Source organism: Chiloscyllium plagiosum, unplaced genomic scaffold (genome assembly GCF_037043375.1).
Source record: "Chiloscyllium plagiosum isolate Xiang-an unplaced genomic scaffold, Cpla_swu_hap1 HiC_scaffold_1, whole genome shotgun sequence".
NCBI classification, from domain to species: Eukaryota; Metazoa; Chordata; class Chondrichthyes; order Orectolobiformes; family Hemiscylliidae; genus Chiloscyllium; species Chiloscyllium plagiosum.
In genome coordinates this window covers 64,216,020-64,228,928 of record NW_028270139.1, presented here as the reverse complement: position 1 = coordinate 64,228,928, position 12,909 = coordinate 64,216,020, and the positions used below count along the sequence as shown (strand labels likewise).

At 45.3% G+C, this 12,909-nt stretch overlaps 1 long non-coding RNA gene across 4 annotated transcripts in view; it reads left to right on the top strand.

The window, feature by feature from the left end:
• Positions 1–9,255, top strand: part of LOC148152131 (uncharacterized) — a 111,757-nt gene extending 102,502 nt beyond the window's left edge. For all 4 annotated transcript variants that reach the window (XR_015757208.1, XR_015757210.1, XR_015757211.1 and 1 more), the window contains one exon: positions 8,634–9,255. This is a non-coding gene — a long non-coding RNA (uncharacterized LOC148152131). The remainder of the gene's footprint in view (positions 1–8,633) is intronic.
• The last annotated feature ends 3,654 nt before the right edge of the window (positions 9,256–12,909 follow it).

Genomic DNA, 12,909 nt, shown 5'->3' with positions numbered 1-12,909 from the left:
ACTTGCAAGGAGATTTCAGTTATCTGTAAGAATAATAGGGTGGTTATGGTAGGGGATTTTAACTTTCCAAACATAGATTGGGACTGCCATAGTGTTAAGGGTTTAGGTGGAGAGGAATTTCTTAAGTGTGTATAAGAAAATTTTCTGATTCAGTATGTGGATGTACCTACTACAGAAGGTGCAAAACATGACCTACTCTTGGGAAATAAGGCAGGGTGGGTGACTGAGGTGTCACTGGGGGAGCACTTTGGGGCCAGTGACCATAATTTTATTAGATTTAAGACAGTGATGGAAAAGGATAGACCAGATCTAAAAGTTGAAGTTCGAAATTGAAGAAAGGCCAATTTTGACGGTATTAGGCAAGAACTTTCAAAAGCTGATTGAGGGCAGATGTTCACAGGTAAAGGACAGCTGGAAAACGGGAAGCCTTCAGAAATGAGATAACAAGAATCCAGAGAAAGTATACTCCTGTCAGGGTGAAAGGGAAGGCTGGTAGGTATAGGGAATGCTGGATAACTAAAGAAATTGGGGGTTTGGTTATGAAAAAGAAGGAAGCATATGCCAGGTATAGACAGGATAGATCGAGTGAATCCTGAGAAGAGTAAAAAAGAAGTAGGAGCATACTTAAGAGGGAAATCAGGAGGGCAAAAAGGGGACATGAAATAGCTTTGGCAAATAGAGTTAAGGAGAATCCAAAGGGTTTTTACAAATACATTAAGGACAAAAGGATAACTAAGGAGAGAATAGGGCCCCTCAAAGATCAGCAAGGCGGCCTTTGTGTGGAGATACTAAACAAGTATTTTGCATCAGTATTTACTGTGGAAAAGGATATGGAAGATATAGACTGTAGGAAAATAGATGGTGACACCTTGCAAAATGTCCAGATTACAGAGGAGGAAGTGCTGGATGTCTTGAAATGCATAAATGTGGATACATCCCCAGGACCTGATCAGGTGTACCCTAGAACTCTGTGGGAAGCTAGAGAAGTGATTGCTGGGCCTCTTGCTGAGATATTTGTATCATCGATAGTCACAGGTGAGGTTCTGGAAGACTGGAGCTTGGCAAATGTGGTGCCACTGTTTAGGAAAGGTGGTAAGGACAAGCCAGGGAACTATATTCTGGCTTTTGAGGGAGTGCAGCGTAGGTTCACGAAATCAATTCCTAGAATAGCGGGACTATCTTATGTTGAAAGAATGGAGCGACTGGGCTTGTATATGCTTGAGTTTAGAAGGCTGAGAGGGGATCTGATTGAGACGTATAAGATTATTAAAGGATTGGACAATCTGGAGGCAGGAAACATGTTTCCGCTGATGGGTGAGGACACAGCTTAAAAATAAGGGGTAGGCCATTTAGGACAGAGATGAGGAGAAATTTCTTCACCCAGAGAGTGGTGGGTGTGTGGAATGCTCTGCCCCAGAAGGCAGTGGAGGCTCAGTCTCTGGATTCGTTTAAGAAAGAGTTGGATAGAGCTCTCAAGGATAGTGGAATCAAAGGTTATGGAGATAAGGCAGGAACAGGATACTGATTGAGGATGATCAGCCATGATCATAATGAATGGTGGTGCAGGCTCGAAGGGCAGAATGGCCTACTCCTGCACCTATTGTCTATTGTCTATAGATCAATGAGCCTGATGTCAGTGGTGGGCAAGTTGTTGGAGGGAATCCTGAGAGGCAGGACGTACCTGTATTTGGAAAGACAAGGGCCGATTAAGGATAGTCAACGTGGTTTTGTGCATGGGAAATCATGTTTCACAAACTTGATTGAGTTTTTTGGGAAATAACAAAGAGGATTGATAGGGCAGAGTGGTAGATATGATCTATATGGACTTCAATAAGGCGTTCGACATGGTTCCCCATGGGAGACTGATTAGCAAGGTTAGATCTCACGGAATAAAGGAAGAACTAACCATTTGGATACAGAACTGGCTGAAAGGTGGAAGACAGAGGGTGGTGGTGGAGGGTTCTTTTCAGACTGGAGGCCTGTGACCAGTGGAGTTCCACAAGGATCGGTGCTGGGCCCTCTGTTTTTTGTCATTTACATAAAAGATTTGGATGCGAGCATAAAAGGTACAGTTAGTAAGTTTGCAGATGACACCAAAATTGGAGGTGTAGTGGACAGTGAAGAAGGTTACCTCAGATTACAACAGGATCTTGATCAGATGGGCCAATGGGCCAAGATGTGGCAGATGGAGTTTAATTCAGATAAATGTGAGGTGCTGCATTTTTGGAAAGCAAATCTTAGCAGGACTTATACACTTAATGGTAAGGTCCTAGGGAGGGTTGCTGAATAAAGAGACCTTGGAGTGCAGGTTCATAGCTCTTTGAAAGTCGCAGGTAGATAGGATAGTGAAGAAGGCATTTGGTATGCTTCCCTTTATTGGTCTGAGTATTGAGTACAGGAGTTTGGAGGTCATGTTGCGGCTGTACAGGACATTGGTTAGGCCACTGTTGGAATATTGTATGAAATTCCATTCTCCTTACTATCGGAAAGACGCTGTGAAAGTTGAAAGGGTTCAGAAAAGGTTTACAAGGATATTGCCAGGGTTGGAGGATCTGAGCTACGGGGAGAGGCTGAATAGGCTGGGGCTGTTTTCCCTGGAGCGTCGGAGGCTGAGGGGTGACCTTATAGAGGTTTCCAAATTTTGAGGGGCATGGATAGGATAAATAGACAAAGTCTTTTCCATGGGTTGGGGGAATCCAGAACTAGAGGGCATAGGTTTAGGGTGAGAGGGGAAAGATATAAAAGGGACCTAAGGGGTAACATTTTCACACAGAGGGTGGTACGTGTATGGAATGAGCTGCCAGAGGAAGTGGTGGATGTTGGTACAATTGCAACACTTAAAAGGCGTTTGGATGGGTATATGAATAGGAAGGGTTTGGAGGGATATGGGTGGGGTCCTGGTGGGTGGGACTAGATTGGGTTGGGATATCTGGTCGGCATGGACAGGTTGGACCACAGGGTCTGTATCCATGCTGTACATCTCTATGACTCTACTTGATAAGGTTCCCCACGGTAGGCTATTGCAGAAAATGTGGAGACATGGGATTGAGAGTGATTTAGCGGTTTAGATCAGAAATTGACTAGTTTAGAGAAGACAGAGGGTAGTGGTTGATGGGAAATGTTCATCCTGGAGTTCAGTTACTAGTGGTGTGCCACAAGGATCTGTTTTGGGGCCACTGCTGTTTGTCATTTTTATTAATGACCTGGATGAGGGCATAGATGGATGGGTGAGTAAATTTGCAGATGACACTAACCTCGGTGGAGTTGTGGACAGTGCGGAAAGATATTGCAGGTTACAGAGGGACAATGATAAGTTGCAGAGCTGGGCTGAGACGTGGCAAATGGAGTTTAATGCAGAAAGGTGTGAGGTGATTCATTTTGAATGGAGTAACAGGATTGCAGAGTACTGGGCTAATGGTAAGATTCTTGGTAGTGTGGATGAACAGAGAGATCTTGGTGACCATGTACATAGTTCCCTGAAGTTGCAACCCATGTTGATAGGGTTGTTTAGAAGGCATAAGGTGTGTTAGTGTTTATTGGTAGAGGGATTGAGTTTCAGAGCCATGAGGTCATGTTGCAGCTGTACAAAGCTCTGGTGCAGTCGCACTTGGGATATTGTGCACAGTTCTGGTTGTCGCATTATAGGAAGGACGTGGAAGCATTGAAAAGGGTGCAGAGGAGATTTACCAGAATGTTGCCTGGTATGGAGTGAAGGTCTTATGAGGAAAGGCTGAGGGACTTGAGGCTTTTTTCGTTAACGAGAAGAAGGTTAAGACGTGACTTAATAGAGACATACAAGAGGATTAGATAAGGTGGACAGCGAGAGCGTTTTTCCTCGGATGGTGATGGTTAGCACGAGGGGACATAGCTTTAAATTGAGGGGTGATAGATATAGGACAGATGTCAGAGGTAGTTTCTTTACTCAGAGAGTAGTAAGGGGCATGGAATGTTCTGCCTGCAACAGTTGTAGACTTGCCAACTTTAAGGACATTTAAATAGTCATTGGATAAATATAAAACCTTACATTAGCTTCCCTACAGTATGGAAACAGGCCCTTCGGCCCAACAAGTCTACATGGACCCTTCGAAGAGCAACCCACCCAGACCCAATCCCATACATTTACCCTGACTGAGGCACCTAACACAATGGTCAGTTTAGCAGGGCCAACTCATCCGACCTGCACATCTTTGGACTGTTGGAGGAAACCGGAGCATCCGGAGGAAACCTACGCAGACACAGGGAGAATGTGCAAGCCCTGCACAGGCAGTTGCCCCAGGTGGGAATCGAACCCAGGCGCCTCGCGCTGTGAGGCAGTATTGCTAACCACTGAGCCACTGTGCCACCCCTCAGATGATAAATGGATGATAATGGAAGAGTATAGGTTAGGTGGGCTTCAGATCAGTATCACGGGTTGGTGCAACATTGAGGGCTGAAGGGCCTGTATTACGCTGTAATGTTCTATGTTCTATGCAACAATTTAAGATGTATAAGAGACTAAAAAGGGAACCAAGACCCGGTAATGCTGGGTCTTTCAGCCTTTTGTATATCAATGTGACTTTTTTAGGCAACTAGGGACAGTTCTTCACTGGAATAACTATGACTTTTATATTCATATGAACCCTGTGAAGACTGTCCAACAGCTACTTTTTATGGAGTTAAGATCTCTTCAACTCCTGTAATGGAGAGCTTATGTGAAACCAAAAATCGAAAGAACCCTGCAAATAAAAATAAAATCCTTAGAATTTCCAGACTGTAAAGTGCCTCAATACATTTCCAACCGGATGATTGCTTTTAAAAATAAATGTGATCTCTTCTTGTACTTGAAAGAGAGACATGTGTATATCTGAAGCTGCTGTGGGCCATACTTGGTGGACTGGTGCTGTTGCTATGATGGGGGCATGTCATGAAGGCCAATAACTGAGATGGGTTTCTGAATTCCTCACATGGATTCCTACTGAAGAAAGGATGCAAAAACCCTGTTGACTGTGGCCACTGAACTTTAAGGGTGACAGCTTAAATGATTTTTCTCAGGCTCTTCCAAGACCGGTCAGAGCCAATCTGTCCATTCTGTCAGTCTGTCACAGCTCAGTGTGCTGTTTCTTTGAGGATGACCATCCAGAGATTCAATTGGTGTTGATTGAGCTCCAAAGCAAGAACCAGTTGATGAACAATGACAATGTTGGTCTTCTCGAAACACCTGCCAAAGATGTTGGAGGAGCTTTGCTGTCCAGTCCAGTTGTTGGTACTCAGCAGGATGTATGCTTGTGAGCAGGGGGATTCACAGATGTTCTAGCTGTGCTCATGGCTGTCTTAGGAACGTCTGCAGGAGCCCTTCAATTGTTCAAACAAAGGATATTATGAAGCCGAGGCTATGCCCTCTAATTGTGGACTCCCCTACCGGACGGTGGCTTGTTGGTTAGCACTATTGCTTTACTGTGTCAGGGACCAGGGTTCGATTCCAGCCTCAGGTGACAGTGAGAAATTTGCACATTCCCCCAATGTCTGTGTGGGTTTCTGCCTGGTGCTCAAGTTTCCTTTCTCAGTTCAAAGATGATTGGCTATGCTTAAAAATTGCCAATAATGTCCAGGGATATGCAGGCTAGGTGGGTAAGCCATGGTAAATGTAGAGTTGCAAGGATCGGGTGAAGGGCCGAGTCTGGGTGGGATGCTCTTCAGAGGGTTGGTGCGGACTCGATGGGCCAAATGCCCTCTTTCCTCACTGAAGGGATTCTATGATTCAGAGCTGAATTGGGGATGGATTACTCAAGCTCTCACTGCCATCTGAACAGCAGCTGCCACATAAAAGATTACATCCATATATTACAGTTACAGCATTCCCAAGGAGCAGAGCAGTTCCCCTGATTCCATAATTCTCATAACTGCACCCTACATTGTTACCTCACCCCTCTCCAGACTATGACCTTCAGGCTACAGCTGGTAAGGGTAATGTTTACTGAATTAATTGGGCAAGCTACTTGTGAGGGCAAGGCAGGTGTAGCAGTCTGTGCAAGTATCACCAATAAGGGGCAATCTCTGGCTGATTGTGCCTTGCATTGAGGAATGCATAATCGAGAATTAGATTAACTAATTCATTAACCTATACGTTTCATTACTTTAAAAAATCTGGTTGAATTAAACATTCCATCTGCCCGACTCTGAGGTATTTTGATTGTGTAGAGCCCATTCCATGGTTGTGCCACGTGGGATTGGTCACATTCCTGAAGATTGAATACAAATATTTCATTACAATCATTATTGTGCTATTGGCTTTCCTGAAAGATTAAAAAAATCAGATTTATTTCATATTTGTGACAGAGAATGAACTTGCAAAATCTTCAATTTTTTGAGCAAATTAATTTCTTATGAAAAAGATTTGTAAAGAATTTGTAAAGAATTTGCAAAGGGTATAATTATTTTCTTGACTGTTCTTTCAACTATAAAGATGCAATCAGGTGTGAAGTACAGTGTAAGAGAAATTATTGATGGGAATATTACTTCAGTAAACTTCTATGTAATTAAAATCATGATGCTCTTTTCTCAACATGGTCACACTGCAGACTGGACTCAAGCAAAATGATTGTACAACTTAAAATGTGTTGTTTGGATTTGAGATTTTGAGGAATATTTCTTCACCATCTTCGTGTGATTTAAATGAAATTTCTGATGAAAGCCATTGATTTGGAATATTTACTCTGTTTCTCTCTCCACAGATGCTACCTGATCTACTGAGTATTTCCAGCACTTCCTGATTTAGTTAAATCTCTTTTATGTACTTTAGACCAAAGGATCAATTCAGTTACTGGGATATGTAACAAGTCCATGTAAAGTTTGGCTAACTAATATGTACAATCTTCTGTATCATTTATTAAAGAAAGAAGAACTTGCATGTATAGCCTCCCCATATTTTGAGAAAATGCGAATTTGGGGCGGCACGGTGGCACAGTGGTTAGCACTGCTGCCTCACAGCGCCAGAGACCCGGGTTCAATTCCCGCCTCAGGCGACTAACTGTGTGGAGTTTGCACGTTCTCCCCGTGTCTGCGTGGGTTTCCTCCGGGTGCTCCGGTTTCCTCCCACAGTCCAAAGATGTGCAGGTCAGGTGAATTGGCTATGCTAAATTGCCCGTAGTGTTAGATAAGGGGTAAACGTATGGGTGGGTTGCGCTTCGGTGGGTCGGTGTGGACTTGTTGGGCCGAAGGGCCTGTTTCCACACTGTAAGTAATCTAATCTAATCTAATCTAAAAGTCTCAGCAGCAGGGTGTCACGAGCTGAACTGGAATAAATGACCACTCAATTTGTTTGTGCGCTGTTAGCTAAATGGTGAATATTCCCAGGATACCAGGAGAACATTCTGTTATCCTTTTATAAACTGCTAAAGGATTTTGCTTCTTATATAGACACAGAAAGGTCTTCAATTTAACCATGGTGTTTCTGCCAATGCACCATTCTCACACTATCGCAGCGGAATATCAGCCTTGATTAGGAGCTCAAGGCTCAGCACGGAGCTTGAAACCATGGGATTTAATGAGAATTGACAATGTCTACATGTCACCATTCGTGTTTCTTAAAAAAAAATTAGATCAATTTCCAACATCTGCCATGTTGGGTTTTGAATCTCTGACTTCAGAACATTGGCCTGGGGTTCTGGATTTACAAGGTCCAATACTATTACAATGACATGCCCTCTAGTTCTCCCTCAGTGGCAAGCTAGATTTCATTGTCAAGTCCCTGATGGGGTTTGATTCTCCATCCTGTGGATTCTGGGGTGTGAACACTACATGCTAAACCACAGCTAATATCTAATGCCTACCCAAACCCAAATTTACCTCCCTAAAAATGCAGGGACAGCAGCGAATTCCCAGTGGAGGTATTGCAGAACATATAACTGCTGTGTTGGAATACAGATTTTTATCCCCACCTGAGTTACATCTGCTTTGGTCCATTTGGTTGTGGTCTTTCTTCTGAAATAATTGAGCTCCAGACACTGAGCTCAAACATCAAGGCTAAAATTCTGTAACAATGCTGAGGGAATGCTGCACTGTCAAAGGCACAATCTTCTAGGGGAGTCAGGAATGACTGCACTCACAGGTAGAAGAGATCCCTTGTTAATACTTTCAAGAGGAGGAGAGGAGTTATCCTTGGTCATATTTATCCATCAATTCCCACCACAAAAACAGATGATCTAGTCATTGGTCAGATTGCTGTTTTGGGGAACTTGTTGCACACAAATTGCTACCACAATTTATAAGATTACAAAAGTCCTTCACTCTGGAAAACACTCTGGAGGCTTGTTCTATAAGCATAGGCCCTCCATTTATTTTAATTAAATGACTATCCATACCAGCTCTGATCCGACACATTTGCCACTATTTGTTTCCTATTTCTAAAGGGCATATTCATTTTACAGTAACGTTTTAACCAAAAGGTTACTGACAAAGCGGTCATGATGTGTGATGACTGCTGAATTTGATGTGACTTGCTTCACGTTTATTGGTACGTTTCACAAGTGAAGTTAACCAGACTTTCATCTTTGCCTCTTCACTTATCTCCGTCCACACTTGCATGACCAATAAATGTGAAACAAAAAGCGTTTTTGAAATGTTTCTAGTGTGATGGTTACTTCTTCGCATTCCAGGCATATCAACCAATGATGGGAGTCACACATGGACCGAACAATTGAGAGAAACAATTGAGCAGAGAAAATTGACATTCGGGCAATGACGATGCAAAATAAAGTATCACCTGGAGGTGCAATTTTACTTGTCTGCACATCGAGTGATTAAAAGGGCAGGGCAGCACAGGTGACAGGTGCTCCTTCAGCTTAACTTGTCAGCAATGGCTGTCTTTCTACACCTTGAGCAACACCTGGCAACCTCAACTGCTGGGCGTGTACCAGCAGGACTCAGTGCTGGCTGACGACTTGCAATCCAAGCCTGAAGTGTTTGTAGTCAGAGTGAATGTGATATGTTGCTTGTAGCCTGCTTTCTAAATTACACAGCTCTAGTTTCTGAAATGGCCAGTAGAATAATAAATGAAAGAAACATTCTTTTGAATCATTATCCAAGTGGTATTTCTCTGAATGTGTAGTTTGGACACAAAATACATAACTGCTTTTAAAGATTGGCCTCAGGATGTTTGTAGTTGGTGTCAGTGTAAAACATCAAACAGTATTAAGAGGTTAGATAATAAGTGGTTCTCATCTGTTCCACCATAATATGATCAAAGATGGATGTATAAGGCTAGATTCTCCTCTGCAGTCCCACCCTACTTGGGAGTTGGATAAGGTCAGAGAGGGAGCAAAGATTGGGTGGTAAATTCCCCTCCATCCTCTCATCACTCTGTTACAAATTCTGGAGGGTAGGAGATTTCCTGCAATACATCTGGGAGAGTGAGGATTGGCATCTGCTGTACTCTGATGGAAAATCAAATTTGCCTCCCCCAATTTCTCAAGCAGCCTCCTGAGCTTGGGAGGCTTGGTATATTCACTTGCAGTGTCAAATAGGGACAATGTGGCCAAGCAACAGCCAATGACAGAGATTTTCAATGTGAACCCCTCATCAAGTGTCTCGTTTTAAAAAACAAATCACAAATAGATCCAACTGAGAACCAAATACGCTTTATCAAAAGATAGAAATCCTAACAATCTCTTCCAAATTCACTTTTTTAAAAAATAACTGCATATTTATTTTTAAAAGTGATCATTTGTTTTATTCATTCACAGAATGGCACTGGCCAGGCCAGAATTTATTGCCCATCCCTATTTAAGTATGCCTAGACTTAGGACACAAAAAGCATCCTGAGTATATTTGAAAATCAAGAGGCAAAAGTCAAAGAGAAACTTCAAAGAAGAACTGTGGCCCACATTCTAGAGTCCTAAAAAGGTAGCTGCAGAGATAGATTCATAGAGTCATAGAGATGTACAGCACGGAAATAATGCTGCCGTCCAACACATTCATTCTAACCAGACATCCCAACCGAATCTAGTCCCATTTGTCAGCAATTGGCCCATATCCCTAAAGCACTTCCTATTCATGTACCTATCCAAATAACTTTTAAATGTTGCAACTGTACTAGCCTCCACCACTTCTTCTCCCACTCTGCCGAGGACATGGAGGTCCTGGGCCTCCTTCACCGCCGCTCCCTCACCACCAGACGCCTGAAGGAAGAACGCCTCATCTTCCGCCTCGGAACACTTCAACCCCAGGCCATCAATGTGGACTTCAACAGTTTCCTCATTTCCCCTTCCCCCACCTCACCCTAGTTCCAAACTTCCAGCTCAGCACTGTCCCCATGACTTGTCCGGACTTGTCCTACCTGCCTATCTCCTTTTCCACCTATCCACTCCACCCTCTCCTCCCTGACCTATCACCTTCATCCCCTCCCCCACTCACCTATTGTAGTCTATGCTACTTTCTCCCCACCCCCACCCTCCTCTAGCTTATCTCTCCACGCTTCAGGCTCACTGCCTTTATTCCTGATGAGGGGCTTTTGCCCGAAACGTCGATTTCACTATTCCTTGGATGCTGCCTGAACTGCTGTGCTCTTCCAGCACCACTACTCCAGAATCTGGTTTCCAGCATCTGCAGTCATTGTTTTTACCTCGTTGATTTTAACCCTACTGCGAATCCTCTTTCAAGGATGCCTGCCTTGAAGAAGTTTTCCTCCTCTCTCTACAAGAATCTCAGGGAGTCCCTCTCCCACTGCAACTCCCAGGTCATTTCCTCTGCCCTGAAGCTCTTCAACCATGTCGTGAAACAAACTCACTACCATAGCCACATTTGCTTCCTCAGTGCCTGCCTCCGTAACCAACGCATCCCACATGGACTCCGGACCACCTTTAAACCAGCAGAGTTCGGACCCAAACAGGACAAACAGTACAGACTACAGATTCAAAAACACCAGCAACAGTTCTCCTTCAAGATCTTCCGCTCCACATTCGCAGCAATGCGTCAGCACCTAACCTCTCTACAGTCATCCCTGCCTCAGCTGAGGGCCACACTCTCTCAAAATTGCAAAGGACCCACTCTGTACTACATCCTCAGGAGAATTCATACTCTCAGCAAACAGTATTTCAACTCCATCTCAAACATCAAAAACTGTAGTACAACAAATGTTTATCTACCCACCTCCATAACCAGCGCTCCTCAAACATTCCAGAAGATTCCCCTGGCCTCGAAATCTACTCAGACACCATTAGCCATGCGGCTGATGCAGCTGCCACCCCCACGCTGATTGATGATGTCACTTCCACCCCCATCATGGCGACTCCCACAACCACTTCCACCTCTCACAATTCCTCATGCATCACACGTGACATCACTTCCGTCCCTCACATGATCGCTGATGCCACATGCTCAGTGACTTCCGCCACCCCTACTGCTGTGGTCACCACCACTTCCGCCCCCACCAGCGCCACTCACCTGCATTCTGCTGACATGCCTCCCACAGACCCCACTGTCACTATCCCCACCCCCCAGAACCCCGAGGGGAACACTACCCCTGCTCATGACTCCACCCCCATTCCCCCCACCATCACACCCAATCCAAATACAGGTTCCGCCCCCACTCCCAGCTCTACACCCACACCAGATACCAGCTCCCAGCCCTGCTGAGTTTTCACCATCCCTCCAGACTTCCCCCTCACTGAGGACGAACAATCAGTCCTCAGCAAAGGACTCACCTTCATCCCCCTCCGTCCACGCATCAATGAATTTAATACACGCCGTGACGTCGAACAATTCTTCCGTTGCCTCTGCCTCCGAGCTTACTTTCACAATCAGGACTCCCGCCCACCTTCCGAGGACCCCTTCGCCCACCTCCAACACACTGCATCCACCTGAACACCCCGCGCTGGCCTATTACCTGCCCTCGACCTCTTCATTTCCAACTGCCGCTGGGACATTAACCGCCTCAACCTGTCTACCCCGCTCCCCCACTCCAACCTCTCACCCTCACAACACGCAGCCCTCCAATCCCTCTGCTCCAATCCCAACCTCACCATCAAGCCAGCGGATAAAGGGGGCGCAGTGGTAGTCTGGTGCACTGACCTCTACACCGCTGAAGCAAAACGCCAACTCGAGGACACCTCAACCATGACCCTACCCCCCATCACCAAACCATCATCTCCCAGACCATACAGAACCTCATCACCTCAGGAGATCTTCCACCCACAGCTTCCAACCTCATAGTCCGGGAACCCCGAACTGCCCGGTTCTACCTCCTTCCCAACATCCACAAGCCTGACCACCCTGGCCGACCCATTGTCTCAGCATGCTCCTGCCCCACTGAACTCATCTCTACCTACCTCGACACTGTCCTATCCCCCCTAATCCAGGAACTCCCCACATACATTCGAGACACCACCCACGCCCTCCACGTCCTCCCTGGCCCCCAACGCCTCATCTTCAACATGGATATCCAATCCCTCTACACCTCCATCCGCCATGACTAGGGCCTCCAAGCCCTCCGTTTCTTCCTCACCCAACGTCCCCAACAATACCCTTCCACCGACACTCTCATTTGTTTGGCCGAACTGGTCCTCACCCTTAACAATTTCTCCTTTGAATCCTCACACTTCCTCCAGACCAAAGGGGTAGCCATGGGCACACGTATGGGCCCCAGCTATGCCTGTCGCTTTGTTGGCTACGTAGAGCAGTTGATCTTCCGTAATTACACCGGCACCACTCCCCACCTCTTCCTCTGCTACATTGATGACTGCATTGGCGCCACCTCGTGCTCCCGTGAGGAGTTTGAGAAATTCATCAACTTCACCAACACATTCCACCCTGACCTTAAATTTACCTGGACCATCTCTGACACCTCCCTCCCTTTCCTGGACCTCTCCATCTCCATTAATGACGACCGACTTGACACTGACATTTTTTACAAACCCATCGATTCCCACAGCTACC